Below are 20,942 nucleotides of genomic sequence, written 5' to 3'. Positions count from 1 at the left end.
GGGATTGTCACCCCTCTTATGCTCGCATCCTTCCTAATAGACTCAGCAAAGGGTTCAATACAGCAAACAAACAAGACCGGGGAGAGAGGACAGCCCTGTCTGACTCCAGATTTGATCGGGAAACTTTCCGATTGCCACCCGTTGATTGAGACTGTGCTACTGATGTTTGCGTAGAGCAGTTGGATCCAGTTGCAGATTCCCTCCCCAAACCTCATTTTGGAAAGCACATCCATCATGTAGGTGTGCGATATCCTGTCAAAAGCCTTCTCCTGGTCCAGGCTGATGAGGCAGGTGTCCACCCTCCTGTCCCGTGCATAGGCGATCGTATCCCTGAGTAGCGCGAGGCTATCAGAGATCTTCCTGCCGGGTACAGTGCAGGTCTGATCGGGGTGAATCACCAGCTCCAGAGCAGATTTGACTCGACTGGCTATGACTTTGGACAGAATCTTGTAGTCAACATTAAGCAGTGAGATGGGCCGCCAATTTCTGATTTCTGCCCTCTCCCCCTTCCGCTTGTAAATGAGGGTGATGATGCCTTTCCTCATGGATTCTGACATGCTGCCGGCCAGGAGCATACTCTCGTATACTTCCAGCAGGTCCGGGCCGACTCAGTCCCACAGGGCCGAGTACAACTCGATTGGTAAGCTGTCGCTTCCGGGAGTTTTACTCGTCTCGAAGGACTCGACGGCCTTTCTCAGCTCGTCCAGAGTTAGCGGCTTGTCCAGTCTCTCCCTCCTGCTGTCATCTCAGACCTCTGTGATAGATGACAGGAAGGACTGGGAGGCTCTGCTGTCTGTGGGCTTCGCGTCATACAGCCCAGCATAAAAGGATTTGCTGATCCTTAGTATGTCGGACTGCGAAGACGTTACCGAGCCATCTTCTTCCTTCAGGCTGCTGATAACAGAGCTCTCTCTGTGTACCTTTTGGAAGAAGTAACGCAAGCACGTCTCATCCTGCTCGATGGAGCGGACTCTGGACCGGAAGATGATCTTGGAGGCCTCCTTGACAAAGAGCGAGGCCTGCTGGCTCTTCACCTCTTGTCCTCCTTGACCTCGACTCCCATTGACTGCAACCGGAGCAGATTTTGCATACTTTTCTGGAGTCGGGACATTTCCCTCTGTCTCTCTCTAGCCCTCTGAACACCTTTGTGGATGAAGAACCTCTTGATGTTCTCCTTAATCGCTTCCCACCAGTGAACTGGAGACTCAAAGAGGGGTTTCACGGTCCTCCAACCTTTGTAATCCCTTTTGAGTTCCTCAACGTTCTCTGGGGTCAGCAGTGTAGCATTGAGCTTCCACGTCCCTCTGCCGACCCACTGGTCATCCTGTAAGTGACAGTCGGCCAGTAAGAGGCAGCGGTCGGAGAAGAACACCGGCTTGACGTCGGTGGATCCGACCGTGACAGCACGGGACACAAACAGGAAGTCAATCCTGGAACGGGCAGACCCGTCCGATCTTGACCATGTGTGTCTGCGCTGCGCTCCGTCTGCAGGTTTGCTGAAGACGTCGTGCAGTTTGGCATCTTTAACTGTTTCTATTAGGAATCTGGACGTAGCGTCCAGTTTGCTGTCGTCACTGCCGGATCGTCCAGCCGCATCGATGATGCAGTTGAAATAACTGCCTAGGATGACCGGCCGGGACGTCGCCAGCAGCAGTGGGAGCTGCTGGAAGACGGTCAGCCACTCGCTGCGTTGAACCGGGGAGTACACATTGATCAACCGGAGCGGAGCGTTGTTGTACATTACGTCTGCTACGAGGAGGCGACCGCCCACCACCTCCTTAACGTCGGAGATGGTGAAGTTACCTCCCCGCAGCAGAATACCCAGGCCGGAGGAATGGCAATCATTACCCCCCGACCAGATCGATGGCCCGTGGGACCACCATCGCGACCACTGCCTGTAGGTGCTGAGGTGTGGTATTCCACACTCCTGCAGAAACAGTAGGTCAGCTTTGACCTTGGCAAGGTAATCCAAGGCTGAAACACATCGTGTAGTAGATTTAATGCTACGCACATTAATGGAAGCAATTCTTACACCCATTTTTTAAAGTTAGTTGTTGCTTCCCATACCATTTGTCTTTGCTAGTCCCAGTCCTTCGGGATGTTCCTGCATACCCATCGTGTGCGCAAGCAGTTTCACGTTGGTTGGGCTCAGAAACCCCTCCTGATTTTTCATGCAGTGTTTGTTCCGCTGGGGTGACATCCGGGGGGTCTTGTAGACAGAGAGGATTGGGTTGTCCTCAGCTGCTTCCATCTGTTCCTCCTCGAAAACATCACTGCTCCCGGCTTCCCGGAGCTGAGGTGCGCCAGACGTGTCTTTGCTCCCGGTGTCCCGGAGCTGAGACACGTTGGCCATGTCGTTACGTGTGGCGCTTCGGGGTTGGGGCACGCCGGGCCCATCACAGCTTCCAGTGCCTGGGGGCTGGGGGGCTTTATCTTCCATCTCCTTGGAGTTCTGCCGCCTCTTTTGAAGGGGCTGTCGTTCCAGCATTCCCCCGTCCAGTGAAGAGGAGTTGTTGCAGTCTGATTCAGAAGATAGCCTCCTCTTGCCACTGGTTTGGGTGGTGGCCTGTTCCACTTTGGGATGTTTTTTCTTTGTGGTTTTCCTCTGGACCACTTGCCACTGACCTGTTTGTCCATCTGCTGCCTCCTCCTCCATTGATTCTGTCTGTGGAGGAGGGGTTTCCGGGTGCAGGGTAGGTGCTGGGCCGCTGGTTTCAGCTGCCTCCCCTTCCTTCTCCTCAGGTTGAAGTTCCCACAGTGGAGAAGGTTGTTGGTCTCCTTTCGAACACCGGACGCCTTCGTCGAACCTTCTCCCGGCCTTTCCTTGGACCTTGCCGCCTGAGCATAACTGAGGCAGCGTTTGGGGCAGGTTTTGTAGAGGTGGCCTGCCGCACCGCACAAGTTGCAACACTTAGTCTGCTTACAGTCCTTGGTCTGATGGCCTTCCTCCTTGCAGTTCTTGCAAACAGCCGTGCTGCAGTTGGCTGCCACGTGACCAGATTTACCACAGGTGCGGCAAACTCTGGGCTGCCCAGCGTAGACCAAGAACCCTCGACGTCCCCCGATAGCGAAGCTGGAGGGGGGGTGGATGATGGCTCCACTGGGATCGACCTTCAAGGTCACCTTGACCTGCCGCTTGCTGGTCCAAATCCCAAAGGGGTCCTTGACATCAGTGCTGCTGCCGGCCACCTCGACGTACCTGGCGAGAAAGGTGAGTACATCCACCACCGGAACATGGGGGTTGTAGAGGTGAATCGCCACCACCCGGTCCCGTTGTGACAGAAGCGTGAAGAGCGGCTCCACTGTGAGGATCGACAGTGGCGCCCGGTCCCCTTTCTCCTTGAACGCCTTCAGGAACTTCATGCATCCCGCCACGTTCCAGAACGTCACGTCGAAGTATCCACTGCTGGGGAAATCCTGCAGGCAGAAGACGTCCGTCGCTTGAAATCCGCAGCAATCGAAGAGAATTTTCTTGATGAAGAAGGTGCGATCGACCGGTGCATCTCCTTCCTTGTCCTTCACGACCACCCGAACGGTGTTGCGCACTCCCTGGCCCGAAGCTCGAAGATTGGTTATAGCCATTTTACTCAAAGCTTCCCCAGGATCAAAAGGCAATGATCATGGTCTCTTCTCAACCAAGTAAGCACTGTTAAGAACAGATACTACACTTTATCTTAGCCAAAAGGCCGAGAACAGAATTGGTTTGTATGAAGCAAGCTCTCAGCCCAATTTATTTCATTGTCCAGGTTACTATTGCCACTTTCTGAACATTATGACAGCCAATTGTTTTTAAAGTGAGTCCGGCTGTCCTCAGCGGCAATTTTTAACTGCCAGCTGCCTGTTTCTAAACTGAAAAACAATTGACCTTCGATTCCCAGGTATGTCTGATTCAATTTTCATGCAGGTCTTTAAATAGAGATCCTGTCCAAAACAGGCAGAAAGTTGTTTAAATATGGAAATCGGGGTCTAAGTCAGTTGTAGGATCCAATTGCAATTGTCAGGTACAAATGGAGCTTGTACCATGCATGCTAGGCACAGTTGCACCAATGGTTGAAAGGCCTAACCAGCAATGGTGAAAGGAACTGCTGCAGACCGCTCTGGAAAAGATACATTTTAACGGGGTCATTCATGGCCCCATAAAAATCTTCTGGCCAGTGCCAGCCTGTTCCCTCCCCCCAGGATTGGTTCCCTCTTCAACTGCACGAATAAATCCAATAAGGAATTCCCGATAAACTTCTTTACCCAGAGAGTGCTAAGAATGAGGAATTTGTTACCATAAGGAGTAACTGGGATCAATAGCATAGATGCTTTTAAGGGGAAGCTTGATAAGGACATGAGGGAAACAAGAAGAGATAGTTCATGTTCTGGTCAGCTGGTAAGGGGTGTGGGTGGTTCCCATTGCTCACCTCCCAACTGACTGCAATCGTATTTTGTTTAAAAATTATGATTTGGCTGCTGAGTGTTTTACTTGCCAAATAAGCATACAGGCATTGACAAGTTTTCTTGTAGGTTTAAAACAGAAGATTAACTATTGAGTAATGTTCATTATCCGAAATGTTCGCAATGCCACTTGCGCGTATTCACTCTCGCATGCACTCTCAAGAAAAGATAGATAGAAAGCAAACAGTGAGGGTTCAAGGAGTGGTAGGTGTTCCTGGTTTATGGTAAACCTGTTGAATCTTTTAAGTCGAACAATCTCTTTAAAAATGCAGGCCTGGGTTGTTTGTAGTCTTGACTTGTTGAGGTGTGGCAGATTTCTGATTGTTAAGATTTCAGATTGGAGGTTTCAGTTCTCTGCTGCATCAAGATGAAGTGTAGCGCTTCTCCCTTGTATTTGCTGGATCCCTCACTGCTCTTGGCTGGACAGGCTTTTTTTGTGATGTTGCTGTGATCTCATCTCTTCTCTCCAGAGAGCTATCTTTCAAAGTAAAAAATCTCCCACATAAGCTTCTGTTAGGATGCGCATGGCCTGCTCCTCTGTTGTGCCCACACAATTGACCAGGATGTGGAATCCATGGTCATCCATTAATGTTTGGATTAGTATAATCCAGATACAATGTGGCTACTTCATGCCTTCTTTGTTTCAGGAATGTCTCTTGACGGTTTCAAGGTGGGTGTAATTGACACCTCTTAGCCTGGAATGTATGAGGAGAGGTTGGAAAAACTCAGATTGTTTTCACTGGAACGACGGAGGTGGAGGGGCGATATGATAGAGGTTTACAAAGTTATAAGCGGCATGGACAGAGTGGATAGTCAGAAGCTTTTTCCCAGGGTGGAAGAGTCAGTTACTAGGGGACAAAGGTTTAAGGTGCGAGGGGCAAAGTTTAGAGGGGATGTGCGAGGCAAGTTTTTTACACAGAGGGTGGTGAGTGCCTGGAACTTGCTGCCAGGGGAGGTGGTGGAAGCAGATACGATAGTGACGTTTAGGAGACATCTTGACAAATATATGAATAGGAAGGGAATAGAAGGATATGGGCCCCGGAAGTGCAGAAGGTGTTAGTTTAGGCAGGCATCAAGATCGGCGTAGGCTTGGAGGGCCGAATGGCCTGTTCCTGTGCTGTACTGTTCTTTGTTCTTTGTATCCTTTTGTCCTTAAAAGACAGTGAAGCAATGTTAGAATATACAGGCTACATCATCTGACCTTTGGTTGACATTTTTGCAGCATTGTCAACCGCTTTTTAAAAGGTAAAGTCAATTTTAAAGAGTCCACCTTAAATAAAGTTTGTATCTTAAATGTAGGAATATGATATATCTTTAATGGGCATGACATTCTACTGTTAGGGTTAGATGAAGTAGGGTGGGAGGAGGCTTTTGTGGAGCATAAACATTGGCATAGACCAGTTGGGCCAAATCACTTGCTTCTGTGCTGCAAACTCTGAGTAATTCTTTGAATTGCTAATCAGCTCTGTGTAGAAGCCCATCGATTTACAGTCATCCAAAACCAGCAAGCTGCAGCCCATTTCTTGCTCGCAGATTGCTTGTTGTATTCAAATGAGATACAAACCTGAATGTGATTCGAGCTTCTGGGCCATAACTTCAGGAGACCCCATGGATAACTCGACCACTTGATACCTGTTTTAGGTTCAGATTGAAAAGCCACCACCTAGACTGATACAATCACCTCACAATCCCTTTCAAATGTTGATCGCCTTGCTAGTAAAACAAAATCTTGCTGTATCTACCCCATTTGCCTTTCACAATCCTGAACCTATGTTGTTTCATTCTGCTTCCCTGGTATATCTGACCCCTCTGTAACATTGCCTGACTTCATTCCTGTCTTAGCTCATGTGATGCAGAAACCCTCATTCATGCCTTCATTACCTCTACACTTGATTATTCTAATGCATTCCTGGCTGGTTTCCCACATTCTACTCTCCATAAACTTGAGGGGCGGCACAGTGGCGCAGTGGTTAGCACCGCAGCCTCACAGCTCCAGCGACCCGGGTTCAATTCTGGGTACTGCCTCTGTGGAGTTTGCAAGTTTTCCCTGTGTCTGCGTGGGTTTTCGCTGGGTACTCCGGTTTCCTCCCACCACCAAAAGACTTGCAGGTTGATAGGTAAATTGGCCATTATAAATTGCCCCTAGTCTAGGTAGGTGGTAGGGGAATATAGGGACAGGTGGGGATGTGGTAGGAATATGGGATTAGTGTAGGATTAGTATAAATGGGTGGTTGATGGTTGGCACAGACTCGGTGGGCCGAAGGGCCTGTTTCAGTGCTGTATCTCTAAATAAAAAAATAAAAAATAATGAGGTCACCCAAAGCACAGCTGCCTGTGTCTTAAGTCACACCAAGTCCCATTACTCTCTCACCCTTGTGCTCACTGACCTACATTGGATCTTGGTCAAGTAACATCTTGATTTTTAAATTCTCATCCTTGTTTTCAAATCCCTCCATGGCCTCTCCCCTCCCTATCTCTCTAATCCCCTCCAGCCCCACAATCTCAGATAGCTACGCTCCTTTTATTCTGGCCTTTGGTGGCCCTTGATTTTAATTGGTGGCAGTGCCTTCAGTTGCCTAGGCCCCAAGCTCTGGAATTCCCTCCCTACACCTCTCTGTCTCTCCACCTCACTTTCCTCCTTTAATACACTCTTTAAGACTTGCCTGTTTGACCAAGCTTTTTGTCATCTGACCTCATATCTCCTTTTGTGGCTCGGTGTCATACTTCCTTATAATGCTCCTGTAAAGCACCTTGGGATTTTTATTACGTTATAGACGCTATATAAATATAAGCTGTTGTTGTTGACCAAACCATTGCATAGCTTCTGCATGACATCTGAGGTTTGAAACTCAACTGATATGTAATATAATCCAACATCCTATCTGTTTTCTTTACCACCACCTCAGGTTATTAGCTAAGATAAGCAACAAAATAAACTAACACCCAGGTCTCTTGCAAATTCTCCCAATAACAAATATCATCCCGCCCACAGAATACAATTTGTCTCCTATTATTACTTCAAATATGAAGCACCTTGTATGTGTTCACATTTAACTTAATTTTTCACTGATCAGCCCACTGTTGGGGTTGGATTTTACCAAGCCCTCGACATCGTGATCCGTGGCAGAGGCGGGGGTGGGGGGGGGGACCTGGAGGTGGCTCCGGATGAGGGATGGCCAGCCCTCCTCCTCCACGAGCCTGGAGGGACGGGCCTCGCTGGCTATTTAAATGAGCCACCGCACTTGAGATTGTGGTGGCTCTTTGGTGTGCAGCCCACATGTGCAGGCTGTCATTTTTTCAGCTCGTGTCGAGATCGGCGGCAGGCTCTTAAAATCCAGCCCCTTGATGTTTGCAAGCTGGTTGAAAATTTAAAAGGCCCTGTGCAAGGGTGCAATTGATTTCAATCCCATCCCCTACCAATTTCCTGTTGCCAAGGTGGCCCAGGACTTTAATGCCTGTCCCCTCCTCCCCCCCCCCCCCCTCATCCCGTCAACTTTTCTGCTCCACTGCTGCCAAGATAGCCTAGGTCTAGAGTACATTTCCCCTCCTTCCCTGAAGATTCCATAAAGAAGCCTGGCTGAGAAGGGAGAATAAAAATGGTTGGTTGGAGTCAGAAACAGGGAAATCAATGGACATCAAACCCAACCAAGCCAACTTCAGATCAACTTTCAAGCAAAGCAGGAAATCACAACTATGGAGTGTAGCATTTTAACCAGGCTTGGTTTACTATCTCACTTACCATCAGCTCATATAGCTGCTTACCAGTTGTCACTGTTCTGCTCAAGTATTCCCATATACAGCTCTACCGTCTCATATTTGGCCTTCCACTGATCTGCTCCCCATTTGGACACACTCCCTCACAAGTAGCTCAACTTTGCAATAAACTTGTTGATATTGTGCTCTGTTACCACATGCAGACTACTAGTTATTATTTTGATCACTCTATTTTCCACTTGATACTCAGCATCTTGCTTGTCTAGCCTAAAGGTATGCAAAGGAATGCAGCCCGAATGCAGGAGCTGGAAGCCCAACATGACCCAGCCCAAACCCGACATGTGTCGTCAGATCCCGTCGGGGTTGGGTCGGGTAGCAGGCCTTCACATCAGTCCATGGGTAAAGGCCGGCTACCCGACCCGACCCCAACGGGTACCGACGATATGTCGGGTTCGGGCCAGGTCATGTCGGACTTCCAGGTCTGGAATCCGGGCTCGGTTGGGTTTCCTTTGCACACCTTTAGTTCAGCCTGCTGAATGAAGCATTCAGCCTTGACTTCTGTCTCATCCTCAAATTACAACTCCCAGCGCCATATGGGAGCCTAGCTACAGAAAAAAAAAATGGTGTTGATAAACACCAGGCTATGCCTTTATTCAGAAAAAAAGGAAACTGGCAGAGGCAAAACTTAAAGATGAGGCTGCTCTTGTAAACCTGTCAGTAGTAAATTACAGAGCGACATATGTAAAGATTTGAAGTATGTGAGCCACATATTAATTGCAATATTACTTGTTCTTTTGGTGTGTGATCTATTGTAAGACTCACAGGACTACAATTAATATCCAAAGAAAAACCCTCCTTCCTTCTCCCCAAAAGGCTTTTATTATAACCTAAATTGAACATAACCGTTACTGCATAAGCCACATTTAAACACATCTCACTCTGTCGGGCTACACCCACAACTTCCTGGTGTGACACAAGATCATTTCCTCTGGTGATCTTCACTTACAGCTTCTTAAGGTGGTCTGCTGTTAAGGTGCTCCCACAACATCCCTCTTTTTTCCAAAGATCAAAAGATATGTACAATATACAATGATGTTGCAGTTCAGACTAACTGATTAAAACAAAACGTTACTTATAAGTGAATAAGTTTAACACTCTCTAAAACATAGAGGAGATTTGCTTATTCATCCTGATCTGGTTATTGTAACCTCTTCCCAGAGCTGAGCCCATCTTGCCAACTTCTCTGAGACTTTGGTGACTCAGAACTCTGGTTAGCATATTCTTCTTCTGTGCTCATTACTTCTGCATGTTCTTCTTCAGACTTTGTCTTTGAATGTGTCCACGATGCCACAGTGCTGTTTCATGTAGTGTTGTCGTACAGCTCTATGAGTTGACTTTAGTTCCATCTGAGAAGTGCACCATTGGGTGTCTGGACCTTATATGATCTGGCCTGGTTGCATATCCTAGCAACCTCTGCAGTATACCAAGTTCCCAATGCATGATTAAGGACTCTGACCTTCTGCCCTACTTGCAATCAAGCTGATTCTGGTCCTGCTTGCCTGTCATATGATGTCTTCATCTTCCCTTGTTTAGAAAGCTTTAAAAAATGATGACTGACAACATCACCAATCATCGGCAATCGCTCTAGCCTCCAGGTATTTTCTGCAATGAACTGAAGCCTGAAGAGAGACTCCCAGTCATATCGCCTCTTCATGTCAAGACTCCCTGCTTTTGTGTTGTCCTTTACAGGAACCGACCCCATTCGTTCAACCTGGATATTTCCTACCATCTTTGTTGTGTTACTGAATTAATGTATTGTGACAATTCGTAAATCTTGGCATACTGGAAGTCCTGCAACAGCTGGTTCAGTTGTGTCTACAATATAAAACATTTCTAGTAGCCATTCGGAGCTTCCATAGCTGCAATGTAAGGTTGTTGTTCCAATGCACTTGATGGGAGAACCATTGTAGGCAGTCAGCCTAGCTGTGGTTGGTCGTAGATTTCCATTTTTTAAAGTACATGTCTTTCAGTATATCAATAGGCAGAATATTTGCATTTGCTCCGGTGTCGATTTTCACTCTGAGCTTATGCTTACCACTCTTTTTATTTAGAGATACAGCACTGAAATAGGCCCTTCGGCCCACCGAGTCTGTGCCGACCATCAACCGCCCATTTATACTAATCCTACACTAATCCCATATTCCTACCACATCCCCATCTTTCCTATATTCCCCTACCACCTACCTGCACTAGGGGCAATTTATAATGGCCAATTTACCTATCAACCTGCAAGTCTTTGGCTGTGGGAGGAAACCGGAGCACCCGGCGAAAACCCACACGGAGAACTTGCAAACTCCACACAGGCAGTACCCAGAATTGAACCCGGGTCACTGGAGCTGTGAGGCTGCGGTGCTAACCACTGCGCCACTGCGCCCTTCTGCGGACATATAATCCTGATCATGGCGAATGCCTCAAATTGTGCAATAGCATTGACATATTGGTCCAAATTAACTATGTGAAATTCTTGCACACTGTTTGCATGAGTACATTCTTCATCCATGCCCTCCTGGCAATCAGTCTCTCTGCTGACCTGATATACCTGCTTGTGCTTTTGTTGTGTGTTGGCATAGCTTTTGTTGTGTTTGTCATCCTGTCTTGCAGACATTTTCTCTGCGTGTGATCTGCCACCATTCCTGTGTGCAGTATCTGAGGCTCGGCCTTCTGCACTGTCTTGCCCAAGGTCCTCGCATGCCACAAAGTCTGCATTGGTTTTGCTACACTGGACCACTGCAAATTGGATGAGTCAGGCCACATTTGTCACAAGGCTTAGCAGACTTCTGAGCCTTGGTTACCATACCAAGCTGCCATTACATAGCTGCCCCCAATGCTTGTAACTGTTGTCGGCCAGCCATGATGGCTTCAAATTTCCTTCCATCATTAAGTAGTGCATCTATGGTGTGCTCTTTCTTCTTTTCTAGCACGTCTTTTTTTTTTGAAAGGCTTCTAGTGGGGTAGACGCAATTACTAGCTCTATAATTCATTCTGACAAATGGATATCTGCGAAGTCACAATCTTGAGCATTGTCTTGGCACCTTGCAACTAACTGGTCCTTGGACTCATCTTGCCTTTGCCAGTAGGTTATAAGCTAAAGCCTATGAACTCGGAAATTTACTTCACCTTGGGTTGCGGCTTCAGGAATATCCGAAACTTGCTTGGGTCCTTCTGATCCTCGATTGACAATCCTGATGTATTGGTCCATTGCAGGTCCTCCTTTCCCAATGCAATCTTAATCTTGATAGCTAATTTCTCTGGTTCACTCACTTCTTGAACCAGGAAGCACAGTTCCATTCACTGTAGAAACAGTTTACATTCAGATGCTATGTCTGACGCCTTCCAATCTATAACTGGATATCTTAATGATCCTGCTTTTTTATAAATATAGGACTTTTAACATGTTTTCTTTTTCACAGGCACTTTTTTTCTTATTCAGACAGGTTAGTTTCTTACAGGCCTGCCCCTTTAAGAGCGAGACTACATCGCTTTTTAAAATAATAACAGAGAGACCAGTACTTCATTTGTACAGCTGTGTTTTTTTTTAAACTGAGGGAGCAGGTCCTTGTTCACACAGGCTGGTTTCTTTTGTTTTCAACTGTGAGCTTTTTTGTAAATTGAGAGAGTTTTTTTTAAAGAGGGCTGCAGCTTACAGTACCAACATCTCCCACAGCCAGCCTTTCTCACTGTGCTGTGGACATCCAGTGGCGCTGTTGAGTTCTTCCCTCTCTTTTTGGCTTAGGCCCCACCCACGAAGCAAAAAAACTGTGAAAACGAAAACAATAGCTTCAGCTACTGCTTTTCAAATAGTTCAACCCACTGCCAGACCAGCTGTAATTTCCGATTCCCCCAGCAAATTGCCTGCAGCACTCAGAGTTTCAACACCTCCCGGGTTCCTGTCTGTAGAATGATGTGTATTGTGGGAAACGGATGTGAGGAGAGCCTGAAGGTGATGAAAAAAAAACAATTTATGGTGAAAAGTATGAGAACAGCAACACCACATATATGATTTGTAAGTCAAAATATTCGTGTGTTATTTGGTCAAATACTCCAACCTATAGCTGCGAGAAACTTCATTTTTTTCTTCGTAGGCAATTTAGACAACGGGAAAATAATATTGCAAGTTCCTAAGTTTAACTGAGATAAAAAAAAGTATAGAAACACTTGCATTTCTATAGCACCTTTCAAACCTCCAGACATCCCAAAACACTTTACAACCAATTAAGTACTTTTGAAGTGTAGCCACTGCTGTAATGTACTACAAGACAAAGGAATAACAACCCTAAGTCATGGTTGAAATACACACATTGGCATTGGCTATATCACTGTAATATTATCTGGGGAGTATGTTTCTTGCTCTCAGGAACTAAGTTTATGTGCAAATGACACTGGTTGACTAACACAGGGTTAGGAATTATGTAACTCAACACGAGCAGAATAAGCTGTATTGTTGCTCTGAATCCAATCATTACGAGCTCAGACCAACTACCTCTGAGAAAAAATGCAAACTAAGGGTCTAGAATACAGCATGCATTCACTTGTATTTCCGTCTGCAGGATCTAGGGGGAATACTTTTCCTCTGAATCTCAAGAATATGACCTGAAGGTGGAAACCAAAGCAGCTTGCTGGGAAGATGCAGTTTATGTGGATTAAAGCCTAAATAAATCATAACTCGGATTGGATGTGATGGTGGATGGGATGGAGTTAAAGTCTGATGTGGCCAAAGGATTACAAGATTAGATTTAATTGTTTAAACAATTAATTAGAATATCTGGAGACATCACTTATTTATCTAGCTTAGGTGCTCAAGACTCAGAAGCGATTTCCTTCATTAGTTAAAGGTGGTAGATTTTTGTTGTGTGAAATATGTTTGCTTGTGTTGCTTAAATGTATGTGAGGTGTTTTTCTACTGAAATTAATGGATGGCCCCGATATTAACTTTGACAACTATGGGTATGAAAATGGATCTTATATCTTGTGGGAAACCCGGAAGTGATTTCAGCATGTCTGTCAGTGCCTTTGAACTCAGTCAGCTCATCGGCATTTTAGATTAGATTAGATTAGAGATACAGCACTGAAACAGGCCCTTCGGCCCACCGAGTCTGTGCCGAACATCAACCACCCATTTATACTAACCCTACACTAATCCCATATTCCTACCAAACATCCCCACCTGTCCCAATGGGGTTTGGGGTTTGTCACTGCAGCAGCGGGCGTGATGAGGACCAATACAAAGATGGGATTTGCAGGAATTGGAGATGGAAACAACAGAAGAGGAAGTTGAAAAATGGATCCAGGATGATCAAAAGCTGTTCCTCACTTCAGTGACACCTCCGTTGAGGTATTGCTGGGGTGAGTCAGGAGGCAAAGAGAGATACACCTCCCAGCAATGGGAAGAAGAAACTGGCTGCTGGCAAGAAGGCGTGGCTGGAGGTGGCCCAAAAGGTCAGCAGCAGTAGCAAAGTACCAAGCTCATGGATTCAGTGCAGGAAGGGTTTTAATGACTGAACCAGGTCAGGAAAGGTGAGTACAGTTCACATTCACCTACATCCTGCAGTGCCCATCACCCTACTCTGCCTTGACAAGCCTACTCCATCACATCGCTCCTGACAGCACTTACCTTGCAGGTGCACTCATCCTTCTCTTCCTATGTGTTTCCTCACTTCCACATCATAATTAGTCATTGATGAAATAAAGTCAGCCTATGTGTGTCAGAGGTAATTCTGCCACCAGCTATCCATGAGCTCCTTAACTTTCCATCTTCGATTGAGAGGAATGAAGATGTGCTATTTATCTCCAGGCGCCCCTCCTCTGCATCTGAAAGCGGAACTGTTTGTGGTAGACTAGCTTCAGTCTTGTCGCTATCCCTTGCATGAGTGAGGTATTCACCTGATGGATGCAGTGTATTCGATGAAGATGATGAAAGCATGCTTCACATTACACAAGGATTAGTATGAGTGTCAATAGTGGATGGATAAATGGGGAGGTGATGAAGTGCATAGAAAGTGAAAGATGGTAGCTACTGAAAGTTGAATGGGTGTGAGAGTGATGTGATGGAGAATGCTTACTAAGATGCAGTGAAAAGTGGGTGAGGCTTAAAGCATAGAATGTATTTGTATCAGCAAATATGCTCACTTTTCCTGACCAAGTTGGGTTATTAAACTACTTTCTACATTTCATTCATCTCCAACCACACCTTCTTGGTGAAAGCAGCAGGTTTCTTCCTCACATTGCTAGAGAAAACTATAGACTTTCTCCACCTCTTGGCTGCACCCAGCAGTAATCCCACTGAGGCATCATTAAATCTGGGTATTGCTCTTGCTCTATTTCCACCTGAACACCTGCAATTTATATTTGTGGACTATCCCTTTAAATAGAGCTAAGATAACATCATGCTGTACAGCTTATTGAGGTGCAAAACCCAATGTCAAAATGAATTGTTTTAATTGAGTTGCGATTGCAGATTACGAAGCACTGAGTTGCCCTCCGGGTTTCCTGCCTGCAATTCCACCACCCCACGATCACCCCTGGCATGGAAACTGTTGTACAAGGACCTGAAAGGGTTAGTGTTGGAGACAGTGAGAGCAACCCGTCCCACTGTAGTGATGCTGATGTAACCATCACATGGTGATGGGCTTTGGAAAAAGAGAGTAGCAGCAAGAAGGATGCCAGCTAGAGAGGCTTCATGAGAGTGTAAATCGAGATGTATAAATAATAAGAGTTCTTAGTGGACCTTCTACAGACTCCAAGACTTTATCAAGAATGCCCTAACTATGCCACTACGATAACAACATACAATATAGTGGCAATGGTTAAAATGACCAGAAAGTACTGAGAATACCTTACATCATGAAGTGGCGCCAAGAGAACAGCAGATCTCGTTGGGAGACTGCAACAAGCTCTCGAGCTGCTCCATAGCCGAAGAAGACATGGATAGTGGTTGAGTCAGCCTTGGAAACATTCAGACTGCATCACAGTAGTGTGGTGGCCTGCAACAAAACATCCAGGTCCAGCGATCGGGTTCCAAGTTGCAGTGCCGGGCGACGGTCCAAGATCAGCTGAGAGAATTTTTAAAAGGGGACATGGTGGATAACAGCACACTGGATTGGAAAAAATAGGGAGCGAGGTCGATCTCAAGCAAAAAGGCAAGTCAGGAATTGGGCGGAGTCAGCAGCCATTACTTAGCCAGAGAAAGCGCAGGAAACCCCCAGAAACAGCGCAAACACCTCCAAAGTCAAAATGATTTAAAAAGAAAGGGGAACACCCTAAAAAGCCTAACAAAGCCAAGAAAAAGAAATGGATTCGAAATTCAGAATGCCTGAAAGCTTCCACAATCAGGAAGGACACAATCAGGTACAAAATTGAGCATTATGGGGAGAAATATTCCTACGATTTAGGATTACTTCCCAGCTGCATTCTAAATCAGAAGCAGAACAAGTTAATATCCTCCTATACTCTCTGGGTGCAATTGCGTATGACGTGATTGTGAGGCAAGGGATAAATGAGGCATCTGATAAATTTGAGGATGTGCTACAAGCCTTCGACAAATGTTTCATTTTATGCACTAACCGAATTCGAGAGAGCAAAATTTAATAAGTGAGCCCAGAAGATAGGCGAATCCGTAGATTCTTTTACAAATAATCTGTACAGATTGGCAGAGGGATGTGACTATGGAGAATTGAATGCAGAACTGATAAGGGACTGAATGGTTGTCGGAATAGCTGATGAGTCTTTATCAGACCTTACACTTGAGAAGACAGTTCAGATCATACAACAGGCAGAAGTCTGAAGACAAAGCACAGCAGCTCTGTGGGCTGAAGAGAAGTCTTGGATTAGACAAAATCCAATGAATATACAGTTCTTGAAGCCAAAGATGGAGAGATATTGAGAAGAAGACACACAATGGTGAGAAGGTGCATGACACCAGGAAAACATGCCAGTGCTGTGGAGACAGGAAGACCCACAGAGGGGAGCAGTGTCTTGCTACTAAAACGGAATGTTTCAACTGTAAAAAGATTGGCCAATACAGGAAAATGTGCCACAGCAAGACCTTTTTGCTCAAAGTCACAAAACAGAAGACCTTCACACAGAAGAGCAGTGAATGAAGTGCATCAACTTCCAGCAGAAAAGGAACCAGGAGATTTCCTAGGAGAAATTAATGATCTAAATCAAGGATTTTGGATGGTGGACATTTATGTAAATGGACATCTAACGATTTGCAAATTGGACACAGGTGCTAGTGTCACAGTTCTTTCATACCAAGAGCCATGGTTGATGAGACATTGCCTACAACTGGCAGACACACAGTTGCATGGTCCAGGCAGGACCCAACTGATAGTGAAGGGTAAGCTTCAAGCAACTCTCAAATCTAGAGGGAGACAAATTATGGAGAACCTATACGTCTTATAAAACCAAGATTTTTTCCCTCCTGAGCAGAAAAGCGTGCTTAGACCTGCATCTGATCAAGAAGATTGATAAAGTCAAACAGCCACAGGTAAACAGTCGCTTTCAATCAGACTATCCAAAACTTTTCTCAGGTCTAGGAAGACTGAGAAGATAGAGTATAGAATCACACTTAAAGAAGATGCCAGACCAGTGTATACTTTACACCCAGAAAGATACCACACCCGTTGATGAACCAAGTTCAAGAGCAGCTGGAAAAATTACCGGGATGAGAGTAATTTCTCCTGTTCCGACACCATTGGCGTGGTGTTCAGCTATGGTTCCAGTCCCAAAACAAAATGGTATTCTTCATATCTGTATGGATTTAACACAGCTTCACAAAGCAGTGGCATGTGTCATTCACCCAATGTTCACAGTGGATGACAACCTGGCAACATTGTCTCAGAGCATCATGTTTACCAAATTTGATACCAATAGTTGGTTTTGGCAGGTTCCCTTAGACGAGACCTCAAGATTGCTAACCACATTTATAAATCCATCGGAAGGTTTTGTTTCCAATCGGTTACCGTTTGGGATAACTTCACACCAAAGATCTTCCAAAGGTTTATGCCTAACATGTTAGATGGGCTCAGAGGAATTATTGGTCACATGGATGACATCCTGATACATGTGTGGTCAGTAGAAGAACATGACTAAAGAGTTCAAACAGTTCTACAACAACTTCAAGAAGCAGGGCTAACACTAAATGAGAAGTACAAATTCTCCAAGACATCAATCCATTTCTTGGGACACATAGTAAGCAATAAAGGCAGAATGGCACTCACACAGAAGACATGAGCCATTACAGAATTCCCTACTCTACTTCCGTTCAGCAGCGCCTAAGATTCCTAGGAATGGTGAATCAGTTAGCCAAATTTCTACCTCATTTAGGCAGGTAACAGAACCAATAAGATAACTTCTCAAAAAAAAATCAAGCGTGGTGTTGGAGTTTACATCAAGAACAAGCATTCCGGGAGATTAAAGATATGCTCATTTTGCTGGACATCTTGGCACACTATAACTCTACACTACTAACAACAATATTTGCAGGCATCTCCTCTATGGGGTTAGGGACAATCCTTTTCCAGGAGCAATCTGATGGTTCTTGCAGACCGGTTATACTCCGCATCCAGAGCTTTGTCCGACATAGAGACAAGGTATGCGGTAATAGAAAAAGAAGCACTTGCCATCACATGGGCATGAGAGAAATTTTCTGATTATATTGTTGGATTGAGGGTCATCACTGAGACAGACCATAAACCTTTGGTATCTTTGTTAGATGAAAAGGAGATCGCAAAAATGCCAAGTATCTAAAGATTTAATTTAAGATTGATGAGATATACGTGTGAGACTGTATATGTCCAGGGAAAAATGCAAACGCCTGCTGATGCGCTGCCAAGAGTGACGGTAGACCATCCGACACAACAAGATGTGAATTTTGTGGATGAGATAGTCATATTTGTGGTATACCACACAAAACTGGCCAGCAAGCATACAGAAACTGCAAGAAATTTGTTACACCCAAAAAAGTGGTGAAGACTGGATTCGTATAAGGCAGTGTGGCACACAAGTTTGGCCACAAGAACGTCCTAGCGGGAAGATGATAAAAACTTTCTGCGAATATAGGAAATACTTTACAATCATCAACGATTTACTAGTTTATAATGACCAACTGGTCATTCCCAGTTCACTTAGATCAGATATCTTGGAACGTCTACATCAAGGCCATATGGGAATAATGAAGTGCAGAGCAAGGGCACAATCATCAGTATGGTGCCCAAGAATATCCAAAGATATCAAAAATGTGATCCCAAATGGCCAGATCTGTGTAATCCAAAGACCAGAACAGCATGAACCTCTGTTACTCAACTTCCTACCAGACCTTAGCAATGTCTAGGTTTGGATTTATTCGTGTTCAACGTAAAGTCCTACATAATCATCATTGATTACTTCTCAAGGAGGATAGAAGTGAGAAGGTTATATTCAACAACAACAGACGCAGTCATAAGAGTTCTAAAAATATCTTTGCAACATGGTATCCCTGACGAAGCACTGTCAGCCAATGGACCACAGTTTGACAATGAATATTTCACACAGTTTCCGACAAGAATGGGATTTCAACATCTCACAAGTTCACCATGTTATCGACCATCAAATGGTAAAGTGGAAAGAGATGCATGAACCATAAAGTCCTTATTGAAGAAGAATGAAGACCTTCCAACCTCACTTCTAAATTTATCAATCTACACTGTTGATGTGTGGACTATCAGCTGCAGAGTTACTGATGAGCAGGAAGATGAGAATGCAACTTCCCGTGTTGCCTAAAATATTGCTTCCAGGATTGCATGTCCGGGACTATGAAAGAGTAAAAGACCAAGAAAACTCTTATAGAAGGCGACAAACTCAAATTACAACAAAAGATTTCACGCCAGAGACTTACCAAAACTAAATGAAGGCCAAGGAGTATGGATATGGGACCTAGAAAGGGAAGGTAATCCATAGAGATCAAAACTACCAGAGATCTATGTGGTACACACAACTGAAGGGAACATACATAGAAGTAGGAGAAATATGATCCCAATTCCCCAGAAGCAACGGTCAATAATTCATTTGGAAGAATCAGATGATGAAGAAACCCAAAGCAAACAGAATGCTGCAATACTTATTACACTTAACTGATCATCCCACTCAGACTAGAACAAGATCAGGGAGAATCATGAAACCTCCTAACAGACTAAATCTGTGAAGTTAGAGACTTGGGGGGAGAAGTGGTAGTAGGTTAGGTCAAGAATGTATATGTTTAAATAACATGGATGGATAAAGACTTGGGGGGAGATGCAGTATGCAAGGGTTAATGTTGGAGACAGTGAGAGCAACCCATCCCACTATAATGATGATGATGTAACAGTCACATGGTGATGGGCTTTGGAACAAGAGAGTAGCAGCATGAAGGATGCTAGCTAGAGAGGCTTGAGGAGAGTGTAAATAGAGATGTGTAAATAATGCGTTCTTAATTGACCTTATACAGACTCTGAGACTTTATCAAGAACACCCTAAGGACGCTAATACTACAACAACACACAACAGAATCCACCTTCAGATTAATATCGCAGAATCACAGAATTGTTACAGTGCAGAAGGAGGCCATTCTGCCCATCGTGTCTGCACTGACTCACTGAAAGAGCAATTCCCTCAGTCTCATTCCCCTGCCTCCTCCCTACAACCTGGCACATTCTTCCTTTTCATATAACTAATTCCCTTTTGAATGCTTCAATTGAACCTGCCTCCACTATGTTCTCAGGCAGTGCATTCCAGACCTTAACCACTCGCTGTGTGAAAAAGTTTTCCCTCATGTCACTTCTGCTTGTTTTACCAAATACTTTAAATCTATGCCCTCTCGTTCTCAATCCTTTCATTAGTTGGAACAGTTTCTCTATATCTACTCTGTCCAGACCCCTCATGATTTTGAATACCTATATCAAATCACCTCTCAGTCTTCTCTTCTCCAATCTATCTTCATAACTGAAATTCCTCATCCCTGGAACCATTCTTGTGAATCTTCTCTGTACTCTCTCCAATGCCCTCACGTCTTTCCTAAAGTGCAGCGCCCAAAACTGGACACAATATTCCAGCTGAGGCAGAACGACTGTCTTATACAAGTTCAACATAATTTCCTTGCTCTTGTACTCTATGCCTCTATTAATAAAGCCCAGGATACTGTATGCTTTATTAACTGCCTTCTCAACCTGCCCTGCCACCTTCAATGACTTATGCACATCTACACCTAGGTCTCTCTGCTCCTGCACCCCCTTTATCAGGACCTTTACCTCCGATTGCTCACTGTCCCATTCCCCTCTATTCTTCCCTATTCTCATGTTTTAATTTTACTCTGTTCTACCTATTTTTGCCTTGTTCTGATGGTATTTTCTATGTTTGTTTGTTTTATTTATCTTTTGCCTGCCTCACTCTCCTATATTTTGGAATCTTTCTTCGAATGGTTTTCATTCCTTTAAAAACGGTTTTAACAACCAGTTTTGCAATCAAAGACCTGGATTTTAACGATTAAGCTAGATGTGATCAAGCCATTCTTTGATATGAGAATCACCCGAAACTTGAAAGAACAGCTGACAGTGAATAAACATTCAAACAGTCCCTGCAATCGCTGTAGCTGGACCATTCATTCCTGATGTTGTAATTAAGGCAGGGAAATTATTATTATCCTGTAAATTGGGCCACAACCAGGATTTTAAGGGGGTGAAGTAACAAACTCTGTTCAAAAGCACGTACTGTATGGA

At 44.9% G+C, this 20,942-nt stretch overlaps 1 protein-coding gene and 1 pseudogene across 5 annotated transcripts in view; one reads left to right on the top strand and one right to left on the bottom strand.

Annotated features, from left to right (window-relative positions):
* The window catches only part of ndst3 (N-deacetylase/N-sulfotransferase (heparan glucosaminyl) 3), a 949,017-nt gene that overhangs the window by 297,308 nt on the left and 630,767 nt on the right, over positions 1-20,942 (top strand). The window lies entirely within an intron of this gene.
* LOC137377849 (U2 spliceosomal RNA) lies at positions 3,590-3,698 on the bottom strand (annotated as a pseudogene).

The sequence above is a fragment of the Heterodontus francisci genome, chromosome 1, assembly GCF_036365525.1.
Source record: "Heterodontus francisci isolate sHetFra1 chromosome 1, sHetFra1.hap1, whole genome shotgun sequence".
In the NCBI taxonomy this organism is placed as follows: Eukaryota; Metazoa; Chordata; class Chondrichthyes; order Heterodontiformes; family Heterodontidae; genus Heterodontus; species Heterodontus francisci.
The sequence above is the reverse complement of the archived record's forward strand: the minus strand, read 5'-3'. Positions and strand labels throughout refer to the sequence as shown.